The 18,527-nt window shown below is 41.4% G+C and overlaps 1 protein-coding gene and 1 long non-coding RNA gene across 2 annotated transcripts in view; one reads left to right on the plus strand and one right to left on the minus strand.

Annotated features, from left to right (window-relative positions):
- Positions 1–1,319: 1,319 nt before the first annotated feature.
- LOC116444765 lies at positions 1,320–11,458 on the minus strand. Its single transcript, XR_004240475.1, has 3 exons — positions 11,240–11,458; positions 9,197–9,334; positions 1,320–4,771 (listed from the first exon to the last, which is right to left on the minus strand). It is a non-coding gene; the product is annotated as an uncharacterized LOC116444765 (long non-coding RNA).
- Positions 11,459–12,793: 1,335 nt separating this feature from the next.
- FAT1 (FAT atypical cadherin 1) overlaps positions 12,794–18,527 on the plus strand; it is a 106,196-nt gene continuing 100,462 nt past the window's right edge. The window contains 1 exon segment of the mRNA XM_032110457.1: positions 12,794–12,875. The gene's annotated coding sequence lies outside the window, so the exon portion shown is untranslated.

Here is an 18,527-nt window from a genome sequence, read left to right on the forward strand (position 1 = left end):
ATTAAGAAGTCAAACAAAATATTTCTTTAATAACAGAATGAACTGCATACATAAATAAACTACGAAGGTCTCACTTAGACTAGACCATGTTATATAGACTAGTTTAAAGAAATATTACAAGATCTTAACCAAATAGAAAAGGAAGCTAAATAGAGCTCAATCATTGGCTAACTCTTTTTGGTTTTAATAATTCACAGCTGGAAACTTGATAGCTGTCTTCTTAACAAATAAATAATGAAAAAATTTTTCTGTGGCTTGTATGTGACATTTTTCCTGAATTTACCTTAATCAAAAAACACTATTGATTTTTCTATGGTTTAAGACTATGCTAAATATTTTTTGATCTTGAATTTTTTTTAGGGTACAATTCTGCAACTGGTTTTTGCTTATGGAAGGAGCATTGTCCAGTAATAGTTAGAGAATTTCTCCTTACATTTAAGCAGGTAACTTTAAGGAAAAATTATTGTCTGTATTAATCTGCGAATAGTCTCGAAAACTCAAGTCCTCGATATCCAGAGCAACACAGAGGCATGGCAGTACAGGCTTCACTCTATTGCTATTACCCACTTATTTGCATTTTCAGCAAAAATGTTAGTCTTATGATAAAGTCCCTAGAAGTATCCCTTTTCATCTTCTGAAATTTTAGGCATGTATAAAATCTTTTTTTTTTGCATCCTAAACACATATCTACACAAAACTAGATTAATTCACAAACAAATTTCTTACAGCCAGAGATGAGCTATCAAAAGGCCAGTATATTCAGTCTCCACTGAAATGGGCCACATTCAAGTCAGTGACCTGGCTGTAAAAACTCCACTCTCTCTGCATGGAGTATCCATCATCTCAGATAGCCTTTTTACTATGTAATTATTTATTTCCACTAAACTCTAAAGTACTGTATGATGATTGGGAAAATACAGACAATTTAACTTCCATATTTGATATTTCATCAAAATGCAGAAAACTCTTTCATGATCAGAGCTTTTAGTCTTCTGTGCAGTGATGTTTGCAATTAGAACACAATTGGAATAAATACAAAATAAGAAATACAGTCCACTGTATGTGAAGATACTCTAGAAAAATATTTTAATCAAAACTGAAGACATTCAGTGTTGCTAAATATTAAAAAAGCACAAAATCTTCATAACACATTTTACAAATACAGTTAACATAATACAATCAAGTAGTGCTGTTATAGCCACTGAAATTTAATTATGTATAATCTTTTTTCAATGAGCCTGCCTGATTGAAAACACTCATTTTCATCAGAAAGAAGGACAGAACTAAACAAAATTTTAATAATACTTTTATTTATGCAGTTAGATAGTTGTATGGTCCTTGTCACCATACAGACTAAGCAGTTTAACAATGTATTTTACAGTTTAAATCATGCAAGATGAGAAGACTTGTATGCAGCAATACAATTTCACATAATGTAGTTTCTGCCTGCTGCCTCCAGTAATGAAATAAGAAGATAGCCAGAATATTTCAAGTAGTTCAGTAAAAAATTTATCTCTTGCCAGCACAAACATAGTTACTTACTGAATAAACGAACTTATTCTATTGCGAGAAAGTAGCAAGTCTTTTTCCAGTCTGCATTTTACTTCCATTTTGCAAAGGACTATGAGAGCATTGTGGTAGTGATTTCATGACAAATAATCGCTCAGCTGCTTTTGATTCCCTGGCATACTTCAACCCTGACAGGAAAGTACAGGTGATGATAAATTCTTGCATTTATTTTATATGGTTTTCTTTGGGTCACCAGTTAAAAGTGCTACTGTACAAATGTTTCTAGCTCAACACACACAATCCTTAGAATTGTTTCATTTGAATAGTGTCTTGATAATATAACATATAAAAACGGAAGTGATGGGCTTTACAGCACAAAAATGATAAAAAAAATCTGAATTCAGTGCATTTGCAGGAAGTTTCAAAACCAACACCTGAAACAGAAAGGCCTCTTATTTATATTGAGGAAACACTTGATATTTTGCTGACCTCAGTTAGATTTTCAGCAAAAGTTCAAACGAAAGTGCAGTGGAGTGCCATATTCCTGAACACCTATGGTGGTAACAGTAATAGGAGAGAAAACTAAGCAGGAAGAAAAGTCAATAACTTGAGAGCAGAGAAGGAGTTATCATCAAAGCCAGCCTTCCGTTGTGTACTCAGATTCCTATTACAGTTACAGGATTATAAGTACACAGAAAAGTTGAGACACAGAGCATTAGCAGAAATATCCTTAAAACCTGCTAAAAATGAAAGAGGGGAGGGGAACAGAAGAGAGAAATACAATGATGAGCAATGAAAAACAGGTTTAGGTATGATTTTTCTTCAAAATCATTTAATTCGATACTATGCCTGTAAAATGCCAAATGCCGAATTTCAAGTCATCTTTTTCCTTATTACCCTCCTTTACTAGACTGCTCTTGATTAACTGAAATACATTTTCTTATGATTATTACTTAATCAGTTTCTGTTGGATAAAATACACGTTGAAGTACTCTTTATTCCAGATTTTGGGCAGCACTGCAGCACTGTGATTTATTTTGAATATCGTAATAGGTCTGGTAGAGTGTTTGACTCATCAGCCTTGAATAGTATATCTGATGTTGCTTCCACAGGTCTGAAAAATTCCATCTGTGCAAGATGTATGTAGATGAATGAATCACCACAAGCATTTATTACTGGTTACATCTGCTTTCAAGGTACAAATAGATCTAACTATGCTGGCTAGTTGAAAAATCTGCATGAAACCTGCAAAAATTCCCGGGTACAACGGTAAGTTCAAACATCTTAACTGAATGCCAGCTCTGTAACTCACATAGTACCTTTTCTTAATGTGAAAATACTTCCTTCTTTCTCATGAAACTCATCTGCAGAACTCTACCCTGTCTACCTCACCAATCTACTTTCTTCTTTCTGCTCCCTATGTAGACCCTCTTGGCAGATATATCTTTCTCTGTAGTTTGAACTAAAACAAGGGTAATTTTTTCTGAACTTAAAGAAACTGCTTAGGAGTTGTGTTTAGGTGGCATGCAAATTTTATTACACAGCTTCAGCTTCCAAGATACCACCTTTACAAAGACTGTCAATATAAAGTAATAATACAGTAGAATTTTATTTTAAGGACAATTCATGCCTGAAGGCATGCTCTATAACTTGCTGTAGGTAAGCAATGATGTTGCAATTACAAACAGAAAAGGACACAATATATTTCTTGTGACTGACACACTTATATATGCTTATGATGTGAAAATGGGACGCATTGATATTGATTCTTAGTTAGACCCTATTTTGATATATGCTTTTATTTAACAGACATTGCCCTTTATGTGATACCATTTATATGAGGGAATTTTTCCATACAGCCAGAGTGATACAATATTGGGCTGAATGAACACCTCTACAGTGTTCATTATTTGGCTAATTTAAATAGTAATAACCTATCTGATGTGCCATAACAGTACTAAAGATTGTATAGAGTACTAGAGATAGTATAGACTAGAATTTAAACATGGCATAGCTGTATTATGGAAGATGATGTGTTATATTGGTCTTGGACATTCTGTGATGCTTTCAATGATTTAGTTATTTAAAATACAGAACTTTGTAAAAAAAGAGAAAGAGTAAAGAAGGCAGAAAATTATATTCTCTTTGTTTATAATGAAAGAGAGACAGAAGGTTAATGTGTGCTGAAAAATAGGAGAAAAAAACAGGTTGTCAAGTCCTATTCAGTAGCACAGAGCATATGAGACAATAGATAATTTTTATACAGAATATATATATTAATTCTTTTATTTGGAAATTTTCTTTTGGCAACACAATTCCTTTGCATATACCAGAAAAGAAATGACACTGCTCTATGACAAGAATTGTGATGGAAAGCCAAATCATGTAGAGTGGACAGACCAAGACCTTTTTCTTACACAGAGCTGCCAAAAAAGGATAGTAAATTACCTTCAAATACAGGAAAAGTAGATTTTATTAGCTTTTAAAGTAGAGGATTTCAATTAACAGTGCCTAGGCAAGACAGAAAACAAATAAAAAGAGTTCATAAAAGATTCTTTCTCTGCCCACTGTGCCCTTGCAGGAGAGGTTCTTTTTTCACATGCTGGACTAATTTCAGCTGGATGAGCAATGTTTTGAGAAGTAAAGAACTGCCCCCTAGTACTCATGAAGCCATTGTTCTATCCATGACTCCCTACAGATAACTGTGCATCCTTTTCATAAACTGTCCTTAAAACAGAGACTCTCATCTCCTTGCTATGACGCTGTACTTGAACTAGACATCGACAAGGAAAGGGGACTTGTCATGCTGAGCACCTTCTGTTAGTTCCTTAAATATTCAGGCACTTTCAAGATCCAACAGCCATTCATTGAACTCAGATTCTTTTCATTGATTTAAGTTGGATTTTAATCAATAACACAAAGAAGAACACCATGCAAGCAAAGGAAGAAAAGGTTTTTCCATACATACACTCCTTCTGGATCAGACAACTCAGTTTACAGTAGATAAGATATCATGTAGGATGGGAAATGCTAGTCAGGAGAGTCCCCTCTTACACAGGATGAAATAATATTCCCGAATACATTGAACTCTAGAAACTGGATACATGTACACAAGGCTTAATCAAAAATGAATCCTAATATTAGTAAAATGGTATTAAAACTACCAGTAAAGACCAGGAATCTTCATCTTGGTGAAATCTAAGGGCTCTTAGCTGTAAATCCAGATTAATTGCAGCAGAAGAACCAGGTATAATATTCCATTCTGTGGAAAAAAACATTGAGTCTTAGTGATGACAGAAAATGTCTTCCTTTCTATCTATCAGCTTTTCAAAATTCTGAATTCATATAGGTTTTTAACTACTTGGATTTGCAAATCCTAAACCAAACCATAACCTAAGAATAATTAAATCTGGATGAATAAGCTATCTAGTCTTAAATAAACATGAAGTTTATGACATGGCAGATGTCAGCAGTATACAGTAAATGAAGTTAATTGGGTTCTAGACTTACATGCTATATATTTTAATACTATAGATTTATAAGCTGTAAGTCTAGACCTAGTCTATTAAAAAGGACCAATGACCAAAATAAGAGACTTGATGACTTGGTCTCAATAGACACCCATGCCTTTCCTTTTTTCTCATAACCTGAAGAATTTTGAAGATATTCAGAGTATTACATTCCACCCTTAATCATCCTACACTAAATTAAAACCATCCTACCAACTCAGGAACATTAGGTAAATCCACTGCTTATGCAGAGTCCAAAACTTATTTCAGATGTTTATGAGTACCAGAGTCACTTGGTCCCTCTACTTCCTCTATAGTTCTTCAAACTCTAATTTTGGATTTGGGACCAATTCTAGAATCAAAAGGACCAATACCTTAGTGGCACTTGCACAACATCACTCTTTTACTTCATTCAATCCTATTTAATACTGCTGTCACCCAAGCTCTTACAACTTCAGTGTTGTGATCTCACACCAGCTCTGGGTTTAATGGAACCTGAACAATTAATTCCAACTACTCAAAACCAAGGAAGTCAAACTATCACTATTTTTTAGCACTATGTCACATAAACACCATCTGGATTTCAACTTTTTTTAGTGTTGAAAGATTTGAAAGCTCTAAAAGAGGTAAAAGACCAGCTCAAGAAAACAGGATGTTTATGATCCAGTGGAGAACAGATTTCTTTCATCTCCTTTTGTCCCAGAAAGTCCCAGTCATGTTGGCTCTGGGCTGGTGATAAAATAAGCCTGTGTTTGATAAAATAAAAAATACCAGCCTACATAGCTTAATGAAATAATTTTAAAATTAACAACTATTATAGCCTAGCCCTTTTCTGATCTTTTCAAACAATTAAACTGTCCTTTAATTAGTTAAATCTAAACTCAATAGTTACTTGTGTTGTAGGCATGAGACTGTGAACCAATGCATTTCTGCCTTGAGATAGGTGGATCTGAACTCTATAGAGCAGTCCAAGCACCACTCAGTAGGAAGATAACATCTGATGGAGAAGCAGACTTAGTCTACCTTGCTGAGCCAGACAACACAAAAACCCCTGCAGATCTCCATCATCTTTCCACCCTAGGGAATATTGAAGATAAGTGGGATGTTCACTTTTGTTTGGGATGAACTAGCACAAACCATTACCCTATCTTCAATCTAGATCTTTAACCAAAATACCAGTACTGTCCATAACGGTGCAGCTGGTTCTGTTCCAGTTGCCAGTATGGCATAGAGTAGACTAAATGTCATAAAAACAAACTTACATTATGTGATTTTTAAAATTATTTATGAAGGTACATTGGTGAAGAAAAGTGTGATGAGGAAAAGTGACCTGTTTTTGAAGGGATGTTAAAATATTTCTCAAAAGTTGACATACACAGAGGCAATCTGTAAGACCAAAATGTTGTAAATGTGAGGCTGCCTAGCTCACTCCTGTTTAAAGAATATATTTCTCCTTCCTGCTGCTAAAAAAACAAAAATGAAAAATCACTCTATAACAGATCAGCTGTCTATGCCAATTTAAAGGCTTAGAAAATTACTATTGGAATATTTGGATGTCCTCACCCTACTAGTACCTGAAGAACTAGAACCTAGAAACATAAAATGGTCTTTTAAGTATGTTTTAATTTTTTCCCCTGTAGCATTGCTCCAGGTTTTCTTTACTATTGCATATGTGTGTATTTAATACATATCCACAAATAGTTGTAGCTTGTAGGTTTAATGATTGAGTCGCCTCAGTAAACTCCTCTTTAGGTTCACAGGGCACACAATAAATTGTCAAGTAGCTGAGATTGTTTAGCATTTCATTATACCAAAGCTGATATATGACTATTATTTTGACATTGCTGCCTTGGATGTCTTGAATAGCCCTATGAAAGAATACCTAATCAAATAGTCGGTGATATTTACGCAGTAATAACTTTCTAGGGCAAAAGAAAGTCAATAAAAATAATTAAAATATGAAAAGTTAAATATCCTTGCTCAAATTCTGTCAGATAAAGAGATGTATGCTAAGGTAACGATTTTCAGGGGTTTTGAAAAAGTTTGGCTTAGGTAAGAAAATGTCAGCACTCTCTCAAATGTATATTTCATAGAGCTTGCCCCCTTTCCCCCCTGTAAATGGCAGAAGAGGGGAAGGGGAGGGAAGTGGACATTTGTAGTTCAGCCCAAGTTTTCGAAGAGTAGGCAAGAACAGCCAGAAAGACAGAATTATTTTTTATTGCCTGGGTCTGCATTTACTAGACAGGAAACAAACTAGAGTGGTAAAGGAATATATACCCTTGACTGCAGGCCAGGGAAAGGATAATTATGAAGTTTTGGGGAGTTGTTTTGTTTTGCTTTCCAAAGGCTACAACTAATTGAGGTCTGGAGAGTTCTTCCTAAGACCAGATGAGGAAAAGGAGAACGATCAGAGCAGAGCTGTTACCAAACAGTCTCCTTCTCCCTGTGTAAATACGGTTCAGATAAAGTACAGGTTTTGTGTTGGCCTTTTGTACTGTACAGAATTTAGTTCTTACTGTAAAACCAATCAGGTCAGTTCATATTTAATTGACAGAGAACTCACTTGAAACTGTGTCTGACCCCTTTACTGAAAAGATATATTTGCCCTCTGTCACAGACCCTCGATGTTTATGGCCCCTTTATTGCCCCTGAGGCACAGGCTGCTATTGTGCTCAAAAGTGCTTTTTTTGAAGCTGCACTTTGTTTAGCAGTTGCAACGGGTTTACCCTCATAGAGACCAAGACGAGTTATCCTCACCTTTGCCATCTCTGAGCCAGTGCAATTCAAAGTGCCAGTTTTGATCTTCAAAGTTTTATGCAGCTGAAGTCACAACTATTAGAAATTATCTTCTCTTTAACAAAATGGGAACTGAGAAATCAGTCCAAAATACTTCAGATATCATTCCCCAAGTGCATACCTCAAGCTGGGAGCAGGAAAATTTCTTTGGAGGACTCTTGAGTTCGGTATTTACTTCCGATCTTACCCAGCTAACTATCAGCTCCTCTTTGTTAAATACATAGCAAACAAGAGATGAAATCTGTGAGGCTAGGTTTTGAGATAAATTAGTGAGAAGAGTGTTAGTGCCATAATGCCTTAGAAGAGGATGATAATGGTTATGATTATGATTATGTGGAAATACAATTTCTATTTCAGTTTTGGGGAAATTCCAAAGTTGAAGGATCCATGTTTCTCTTGAAAAAAAACAGTCTAGTCCAGATAACTCTTTTTGTTTTTTTTTTTTTATTGATAGCTGAGCTGAAACTTGTTTCATCTTAGGCAATTTGATAAGGACAGACATATGTTAATAGATGACAGGGACAACCAAACATATTCTGCAACAATGGTTATAAGACTGGAAGATTTTCAGCGACGTGGATGGTGCCCTAGACAGCCAAGTGTGATTTCAAGTATTCTCTTTTGTACCTTTCCTATAGGTTAGCAAAAAACATATCACAAAGATACCCTTTCACATTATAGTGAAAGCAAACAATGATTGTAACAGCTTTATTGACACTATTTCCAAGAAAAAAATTAAAGGGCAGAGAAAACACAAAAAGAAAATGGAATATTCAGTAAATATCAAAATGACTTTGTCAATATTATTCAAGATGTTAGAAACCTGTTTTAGAAGGCAAACCTATCTATATTAAGCAGACTTACGAATAAACTTGCCTGGACATCATGGCTCCAACACTTCATGTGAAGTGCTAAGCACCATTACCCACTGTTGGAGAACGATGGCAAACCCCTTTGTTCTTCATCTAAAGTTCTTACTGTCAGCATAGCATGTGTATAGTAGGAAATCCAAATCAGAAGCCTTAAATTTTCTGTTATCTTCACCAGACACTATTTAGAGGTCTTCCTGTCCAACTTATGGGACATTATTGCAATTCTGCCACTGCACTTCTCCAGGCATTAAGAATTAAAGTTTAGACAAAGTTTAAGCAATCTGTGGCCCTGACCTTTCACTACTTAACTCAGCAATCAACCACAATATGGTAAGGAATCTGAAAGGTAGGAAATTTCATACACCAAAATTATGAAATATTTGCAACTGTATGGAGTAGAAGTGTGGTCTACATTTGTTTCTAGCCCTTAGCTATAATGGCCTAAAGTATTTCCCTTTTAGCCCTTTTCTGGAATGCTATTTTCAATGCAGTTTATTTTATGCAACTCACTTTGAAGCAGTTTTCACAGAAGAAAAGGTCATTTGGCCCAGTTGCACTTGGATAAGGACTCAGTATAATTCCATTTAGGGTCTTTAGAAAGAAGATGAGATGCTAAATAAATCAGTCAGCTGTGTCTGCTGTGGAAATCTATAAGGACAGAGAATTTTGACATTAAACTTTCCAGAGGTTTGCTCAAAGTGAACATTCCTAGACTGAAACGGCATGTATGCACTGCTTGGAAATGTACTTAGTATTTATATACTGCAGTTTGCATCTGCTCTTCCTAACCTAGAATCCTGCATGCTCATTTGGCTGATAGATTTTAGTGGTGTATCTTATAGGAAATAATGATCCAATGTCTTCAGAAGTCAATTTGACTTTTGGAAGAAGGCCATGACTTTAAGGTCCTTAGGGATAAATTGTTTAGTAAAAGAATATTTTACCTTCTGAGAACCTCAGAGTGCTTTACACTATAATGTACTGTTACACTGTATCTCTCAGGCAAATAACTTTTAAAGCATTTTGTGTAGTTTTCCTAAAATTTTATAAACCACGCCATTCAGGACCTAGTAAGGCCCCTCCTTTCAGCCGATCCCTGCCAATATGCAGTGCAACATCCCCTGAACTTTGTCGAGGAAGAGTAATTGGTGCTGACTTTGAATGAGGGAAAACCACATTATAAATACATCTTGCTTGCTTGTGATGTATTATTTTGTAGAAGGAGCTGCCCTTTTGCACATTTTTGGTGTGCTTTGAGAAATACACCTCCCTTGAAGAAAAAATAAAGGAAGGAAAAAGAAGAAGAAAAAGGAGGGGGAAAAGAAAAAAAGAAGGGAAAAATGAAAAAGAGGAAAAGGAAAAAGAAGAAAACGAGGAGAGGAGAGACTCTTGACTTAACGTGGGAGGGAGAGAATGAGAGATTCCCGTGCTCGGCCCACTTGGAGCCTCCCTGTTAAGCTCACGGCTGTGCCCTGCCGAGAAGGAGCCGCCAGGCGCTGCTGCGGGGCGCCCGCAGCGTGCGGCGGGGGCAGCGCCGTCCCGCCGACTCGAGCGGCGTTGCGGCGGCGGAGCCAGCGGGGCCTCCAAGCGGCGGCGGCCACGGAGAGTTGCGGCGGCGGGAGGCCGGGGCGGCGGGGGCGTGCCGGGCACGGCGCCTCACCTGCGGGAGGGAGGGCGGCTGCGGCCCCGGTGCGCGCCGGAGACCCCGCGCGGAGCCGTGTTGGAGCGCACAGCTGCGCGCTGCTCCCGCCGCCGCGCTCGACTGCAGCGGCGAGGGCAGGGAGGGGGTGGTGCTGCCGTGAGCAGGGTCCGAGGGGGACGGACAGAGTGCGAAAGAGGACGGAGGGAGAGGGAGGGGGAGAGGGAGGCGGGGGAAGGAGAGAGGGAGGGAAGGAATCGGCGCAGCGTCCCCAGTCTCACTCTCTCCGCTGCTGTAACTCCTCAACTCTGCCTGTTCTTTGCCTGGACATGTCTTAAGAAAGTTGGATCTCTCCCTCCCTCTCGCCTTTCGTCTTCTTTTTTTTTTTTTTTTTTTTTCTTCATTCTTCTCCCACTCCCCGTCTATTTTTCCTTCTCCTCCTCGTTCAAGTTTCAAGCAGCGGATGGGTCGGAGCCGACATGCCGCGCTGTGGCGGTGCGGCCAGGCGCCGCGCTGGCTGCGCGCCGGGGCCGCGCTGAGCGCCAGGGCCGCCGCGGGGTTCACACTCTAGAAGCGTGTGGCCACCGGGGCATTGCTCGCGCCTTCTCCAAAGGACAAAAAAGAAAGCGGGGGGAGGAAGCGTGCGGAGATGAACTGAGCTGGAGCGGACTTTGTGAGAAGAGTGCCGAGTCCAGCTGGTCTGGTGAGTTCTTTGTTTAATGAGTTTATTATCAGCAGGGTGCTGAGAGGGATGATTCCCTTGAGAGTTCTAGCGCTCTAATTTCTTGCGTTACTGAAAACAGCCGGGTCTTCGATTCAACCCGTAGTTCGTAAGTGTGTAGTGTGTATGTTTATGTATAAATCAATACGTGTATATATACCCGCACATCGACTGTATGCAAAGCTACGCGTACCTGGAGCTGAAGGGACCCCCAGCTTTACCGCCACCTTCACTGGGAGAGCGAGGCTCAAGTTTCCCGACTCGAAACCCTGCAGCTGGAGCCGGGCTCGCCACCGCGGGGCTACGGGCTCGGCTGTGTTCCCTTCGGAAGAGCCGGGGCTGGGAGCCGGGGCTGGGAGCCGGGGCTGAGAGCTGAGGCTGGCTGCCGTGCCCGCCGCCCGTGCGCTGTGGCGCGGCGCCCCCTGCCCGGCCGCCGCCGAACTGCGCCGCCGCGGGGCAGCCGGTGCCCGGCCCGGGGGCTGCAGGGCCGGCCGCGGGGAGGGGGCGCGGGGGCTACGGGGCGGAGCTGCCCTGCTGCGGGCTGGTGACCTCGAGAACCAGCGCTTTCTGACGGGGTCGGTTCCTTCTGACCTGTAGCCCTGGGCGTGTGAGGCTGTGGTTGCAGAGGGGCCCCCTGCGCATATTTATTTATGTGGCTAATAAAAGACGTGGCGGGGCTAATGCGTGGTAAATGCGCCCCCGCCGGCGGCTCCTGCCTGCAACCCGGCTTCGTCGTGAGTCTGCTGGGACGGGATTCCCCAGGCAAACATTTGATCGTTATTAAGTGTGATCACTTATTAATGAGAGGGGAATCCTTCAAGGACTGCTTCGGAATATTAATCTTTAACGGAGGGCTGACACACTGACAGACATCCCTTCAGCATGAATCCGGCAGGGCGCTTTTCCGCTTGAGGGTACGGAGAGGTAGCGTTTACCCTCTCCGCAGGCCGGAGGGTGGTCGCCGCCGCGCTCCCCCAGCTGTATACCCGACTCCGCACCTCCCTCTCACTGCCGCTGCTTTTCCCGACGCCGGAGCAGGGCGCGTTCCGTACAGCGGTGCCGGGGAGCCGCGGAAGCCTTGCTTTTGGCTTCTGCTGAGCCCTCCCTCCTCCGCCCGGCCGTTAAGCGGAGGCTCGCCCAGCGCAGCCGAGGTGGGGAGGCGTGAGCCCAAGCCCGCCGGCGCGGTCCGGGGGTGGCAGCCCGGCCGCCTGTGGGAGGGGAGCGGCCGCCGAGGCGCTGCGGTCGCCTCTGGGCGCTCCTTGGGAGTTGTCCCGGGCACCCGCTGTTCCTCGGACGGCAGAGCACCGCGTATCCCCGCGAGTTCTGACGATCTCCCTTGCCATCCCCGGCAGCAGCTCTCCGAAGTTTCTGAGTAGCCTTTCTTGGGGAGGACTTTGCCATATGCGAAGTCGCCCGCGTCCCTGGACCGGTACCCGATTCCCAGCCGCTCCCGTCGTGCAGGAGCGGGGCGAGCGCGGCGGAGGTGACGGGTCCCCCAACCTCGGGCCACTGGGAGGAGCAACTTGTGGTTGGGGTTCGCCCTTCCCCCGCTGTTCTTTTCCGCGTTTCGTCCTTCCACGGTGGGGTCGCGCAGAGGTGCGGGGGCTGCCGCCGCTCCAGCTGAACGCCGCAGAAACGAGTTCCGGAGGGGCGGCCGTCCAGCGCCGCGGAGGTATCCGGCGGCGGGGGCGCCGCGGCCCGCAGGGGGCGGAGAGGCACCGGCGAGGCGCGCTGGTGGCCGGGGAAGAAAGGGGGAGCGGCGCGGCAGGCACCGTGCGGGGCTGGCCCCGGCCCGCGCCCTCGCCCCGCAGGCAGCGAGCCGCAGAGAGGTGAGCGCCGGGCCAGCCGGAAAGTTGGGAGAAGTTTTGGCGGTGGGGGGGGGACGGCCGGCGTGGATCCCTCGGGAAGTTGAGGTTCTGAGGCGAGGCCGGGACGGGGGCGAGGCCACCCAGAGACACTGGGCGAGCGGCCGCCTCGTGCTGCGGGGCCCGGTGGGGCGGGCTGTGAGCGGCGCCGGCCCCCTGCCCCTGTTCCCCGCCGCGCCGGGGTGGCCGCCGGGCGTCGCGGGCCCTGGCGCCCCGTTCCCCCCGCGGCTGGCGGCGGCCGGCCGGGCTGGAGCCGGGGCCACGCTCCTCGGGGAGCCAGCAGGACTTTAGCGGGCAGGTTCCGCCTAAGTTGAGCAGAGGAAAAGAGCTGGCGGTGCTGCCGTTCCCTGAGGCAAGGTGTTTGTGAGTGCGTCTGATGGGCCATTGCAAACTTCGTTCCCGGGTGAGCCGGCAGGGGCGGTTCGCGGCGGGTGAGAAGTACCTTAGGATGAGTTTCTTCCTTTGTTCGCACTTCCACACCGTGTTCAGCGCCGGATTGACCGAAAGGTAAAGCGCCGTGCTGGCCAGGATCCGACGTTTGGCAGCGGCTTCCCGGGAGAGCCCGGCTGGACTCAGTCGGCTTCTGCTGCTTCTTTTGCTCTTCTTTAAGGCAGTTGAAGCAGAACAAAGTTATGTTTGAAAGATGCACTTTTTAGTCTCGCTCGTCAGTAAGTGACAGCGTGTTTTACCTCTGATAGTATCCCCCTGTTGTAAACGTTTTTTTTTTTTTTTTTTTTTTTTTTGGAAACGCATATAAGTTAAAGAAGTGCTGCCTTCTAGCAGCAGGTTTTCCTGCGGTTTGAATACTTGCATACAAGTTGTTCCTAGGGAGTGGCATAGGAAATACTACCTGTATTCTTTTACCACCTCTGCTGTCTCTCTGTAAAAGAAAAGAGCGTTGTATATTAGACGTCTATTTCCCTTTTGCTTTTCTAATCATGTTGAAATAATACAGCTTTTTGGTGAGTAGATACCTTCCTTTTATGCTGTAAACTATTTATTTTTTAAGTTTTTGATTTATTTGCTGTGAAATCCTAAAATCTCTTTTAGGAAACTGAAAGGTGAGCTTTAGTAGTCATCCCAGAAGAAGTAAAATGCCTTTAAACTCTCGAAGATTTACTTTTTTTTTTTTTTGAGTTTAAAACTGAGTTCAAAATCAGTAGAACTATTTTTGTTATCAGAAATTTTAAGGTACCATGCTAAATTTCGATTAAACTCTCATTTACACAGATTGGAAGTCTGCTTTTCCTTGCACAGGTGATGAGTTCAGCATTAGGCACACTACTAAGTAACTGCCTACAGATAAACAGTGGAAATTCTCCATGTGAATCTTTGTTTCATTCTGATTTCAGAATCTTTGCCTGCTATTTGAATATAGCTGCTGCATTTTCCTTTTAACAGCTAACATCTCAAAAATATAAATCAAAGTATGTCATGAGATTAACTCATGATGTGGGGAATACAAACATAAAACTTACTGGGCTTTAGTCACAAGTTGAAACTGTTGTGTTAATCTCTGCGACAATGTTCGTTTTTTGAATAACTTACCAGCTTTACTAAAGTAACACTACCATACACTCTCATCATGTGTTAATTTTCTGAATATCAAAATAGACACCCCCTCTCTGAAAAGCAAAAGACACTGTTAACTTGTTTGATTGGAAAGTGTGTTGAAACAGCTAAACCTGGTATTTCTTTTTTCCCATCAGACTACATAAATAATTGCTTTTAAACAATTGAAGAGGTAGGTGTAACCACAGTTAGTGCAGCTTGCAAAGTCACACGATCTCTCATAGACTGCTACACTGGAAATCCTGACATGACTGCTTAGTTTCACAGTGTGTTTCTGTCAGACATAAGTTGAGTGTGCTGATCAAAACTGACCTTTAAGGTAAATAGTTAATGTTTTGTGTGGTGGGTAGGTTCTTCTGGACTTAATTGGTAGAGCTTGCACATAGAAAAAGAATAGCAATGAGACCAAGACTCACTTGGGTATATGGCCTGATTTAGGACCTTTTTCTACCAGTGACTTCTGTTGGTGGGGGAGTAAACATGTCAGGGTATGCTGCCCATATAGATACATTATGTATCTATGATAAGCTTGGTTCAATGTATCTATGTTAAGCAAGATAAGCTTCCTTCGGTCTTTCTTTGCTTGCTTGGCATTGAAATTGCTGTTTACTAAGTTCTGTATTTTATGCTTAAAACTTCCAAATCTCAAACTATAAACTTTGAAATCCAAATACTGTAAACTTCCTGCTAGGAGAAACAGTCTTTTGTATGATTGCTATCTTATCCATCTTAATTTGTAAGTTATCAATTTGAGCTCTGCTATCTCCAGAATTAGACCTTTAATGTGAAGACAGTTCATATTTCTGAGTTGTGTTAGTATTTTTTCCCATGTACGAATTCTGCTAATGTTTTGATGTGTTAGTAGTTTTGATAACAATATAACTAAGTAGTAAAACTGTCTAACATATCCCAGTGCTGAATTTGCATATAAATAAAAATTATCTGAATAATAATTTCCAGATAGGAAATCAAAGTTTGTTTGAAAGTAGCTTTTCAGCATAATATGGTGTGCACTTCTTATAAATTTAGGGCTATGATGTTTTGTTAAGCAAATGGTTGCCTTATGCATTGAGCATAAATACAGAAAATTCTAAACTGGTCATATTCCAAAGCTAATACAAATTTAGGAGTACCAAGTGTAGCCTTTGGCTAAAATGCTTCTGAAATTCGGTCATTCTGGCACACTTTAATGAGCCATCTGAGTTTACATGTAACACATTATCAGTTTATCTTAATACTTCCATACTTTCTCTTAAGTAGCTAACTGTCTTTGTAACTGGAATTGCTTAATATTTTAGATATTTTCCAAGATTACACTATGTTGATTTTCGGATAATCCTAGTCAACATTTTTTAGTTTCTAGTAGCTATATGTAAATTATGACAAGATGGAAATAGTGTTGTGTAAAATAAATTGCTAACTTGTTTTTATCTGGCGGGGTTAACTGTTCAGCTGAGAGGTGCTTTTACGTTCTTGATTGTGACTCAGCAAGTCTTACGGGTTACTGCTGAGGAATGGATTCTCTTACTGGTGGTTACGTTATTGTTTGTAATGGGCTGCCTGTTGCTGGTTCTGAGCAGACTTGAAGTTATTACAGAAGAGCAGCAAAAAGTGCTCAAGGCGTTATGGCACAGAAAAACGTTTACAGTAATAGTAAAACATTCACATGTGTTCAACTTTGAATATTAATGAGAAGTTTGCATATCTTAATGTAGTTTAGTACATCTTAGTGTGGTACATGTCCTGTCTAAGGTGCCTGAGATGTGAGAAGCAAATGATAAAAGATACAGATACAATGTTTTATATTATAAATCTACCACTTCAAATAGCCTGTTGCCTCACATAAGCCTAGGTAGTGAGTTAGCACTCTGATGCTACGGCATCAGAAGTAAAGCTAGGTTTTGGACTTCAGTATAAATTAATAATAAAAATCCTAGTGTAACTGAGGGAGAAAAGAGGGAAGCATCTGATCAGATCACCATAAAATTTGATCATTAAATAGATTTTGGTAATAGGTGGCTTCCAAAATTCCATCAAGATGGAGAAGAAGCTGGGTTTGCTGATTGCTTAGAAATGGTGTTTTAAGCAATCTTCTTAATATTGCCTTTTAGGCCAGTCTGGTGGCATCTCGAAAATTTCAGAGTTTTGGAAGTACTGATATCAATTATTTATTGCAGAAATTTGGTTGTGTGTGGGAGTCTTTGTTTGTTGTTTTGGTTTTAAGCAAATATTTGTTGACTTGGCAGTATGCTAGGGCATGAAGCCCTGGAGACTCAAGTGTCTCTGTGTTCCCAGGACATATCATAGCCTGGGAAGAAAAGTAGATAGGGGAGGAATAATACTGTTAACCCTTTGAAACGGTGACTGTTCTGACCTCATTCATTTGCCCTCCCAACCTTTTCTTCATCCAGTGTTAAGACCTTGTAAGTATTGGTTCCAGCTAGTGATTTACTTTGAAGAGCTTTAAAGCTTTTTATTATTTGCTTATTCACTTTTTGTTTGCTGTATTTATAGCTTTAATTGTGAAACTTAAATGCTAGATTTGGAAGACAGGCACACTTTTCTTTTTCTCCTTCCAAAAGGATACTCCTTTTCATTACTTCTCTGCAATACTTCCTATAGTTTGTGTGCATCTGAGTCTTAAATTCCTGTTAAAATCATTGAGCTTGTAATGTCTGTGACGGAATTCCTTCTTCTGAGGTTTTGAAGTGAACTGTTGACACAAGTAGATTAATTTGCTCTAATATTTGCTAGTGGGCAGAGTCAGTCCACAGAATGTCAGCCATTGTGATCTTTCACATACCTACCTGAGCAGGTAGGAAGTAGGGATGGGAGAAATCACTGTAAGAGAAAATGCGAGTGGAGGAAGGAGACAACATGATGTGATATTATTTTAGCAGAGGTGGACAGAACTAGCATGAAGATAGGCACTTAGGAGTGGTTTACAGCCAAAGAATAGGATAAGGGCAAACTAGGGCTAAAATGTGGGGAAAAAAGGTCAGGAACAATGAAAAAAGGACACAGTTAGTAATTAGTATGATTTGTATAGCAGATTGGACAGGAAAGAAAACTCAGAAGGAGAGGTAAGGGAAAAAATTTGAGGATAAGTAGGGAAAGGAGAAAGAAATGAATGTGTACTACTTAATCAAAGTAATCAAGACAATGTTAGATTGCTTTCTACTTGCTGGAAAGAAATTTTGCCCCCAAGATCTTGTTGAAAGCTTGGGCTTGTTGAGGGAGCCTTCTGAAGCTTTGGTTTATTATCCTGTGAGACTTGGGGAAGTAAACACTGTCGCTGTAAACCCCAATGAAGAAGGTGATTCCAGATGTCTTGTTCCTGAGGTTTCTGCCTTTCTTCCTACTGCAGTCTTGCCTAGATTTAGGTAGTGAAAATGCTACACTGACTTCTTTCCTTTTGACAAAAGGCAAAGCCAGTGAGGGTGTGCCTCTATGTCTGTCTTGCTGTTCCAGGCTCTTTCCTTGTCATTTCTGGAGTGTGTTGGAGAAACTTGACTGAAATGTTCCTCCAGTTATTTTGATAGTTCTCAGAGCTCTTGATGCTAATTTGTTTCAGATCTGTTCTGAGAGGGGAATAAAGGAATAAGTCTCATTCTTTATGGGCTTTACAACTTAGTGGTGCTTGATAGTTTGTTTTTTTTTTTTTAATGATAAGCACTAGTCTTACAAGTGTAGTCAGAGCTGGAAGGAATACAATAAGAATTATCCTCTGTTTATAATATTTATAATTGTTGGAACAGGTGCACATAGGATACTTTAAAGAATTCATAGTAATATCAAGCCACCTCTTGCAGTTTACTTCCACATAGTTGGACATCAGCCATTTTACAGTCTAAATGAAATGACAGAGGAGAATATTTTACTAGAAGTCAATGTCATGTATGAAGTAGAGAACTGGAGTGAGTGTTCCCTACTCCAGATAAGTTCAGACCTAGTTTGTTTGCTCACAGCAGACATTGGCATGTTTCTTCTAGCATGTTGCTTCATGGGGTTGTTCATTTGAGCTTAACTCTGTGTTCCCCTCGT

The sequence above is a fragment of the Corvus moneduloides genome, chromosome 5 (assembly GCF_009650955.1).
Source record: "Corvus moneduloides isolate bCorMon1 chromosome 5, bCorMon1.pri, whole genome shotgun sequence".
NCBI classification, from domain to species: Eukaryota; Metazoa; Chordata; class Aves; order Passeriformes; family Corvidae; genus Corvus; species Corvus moneduloides.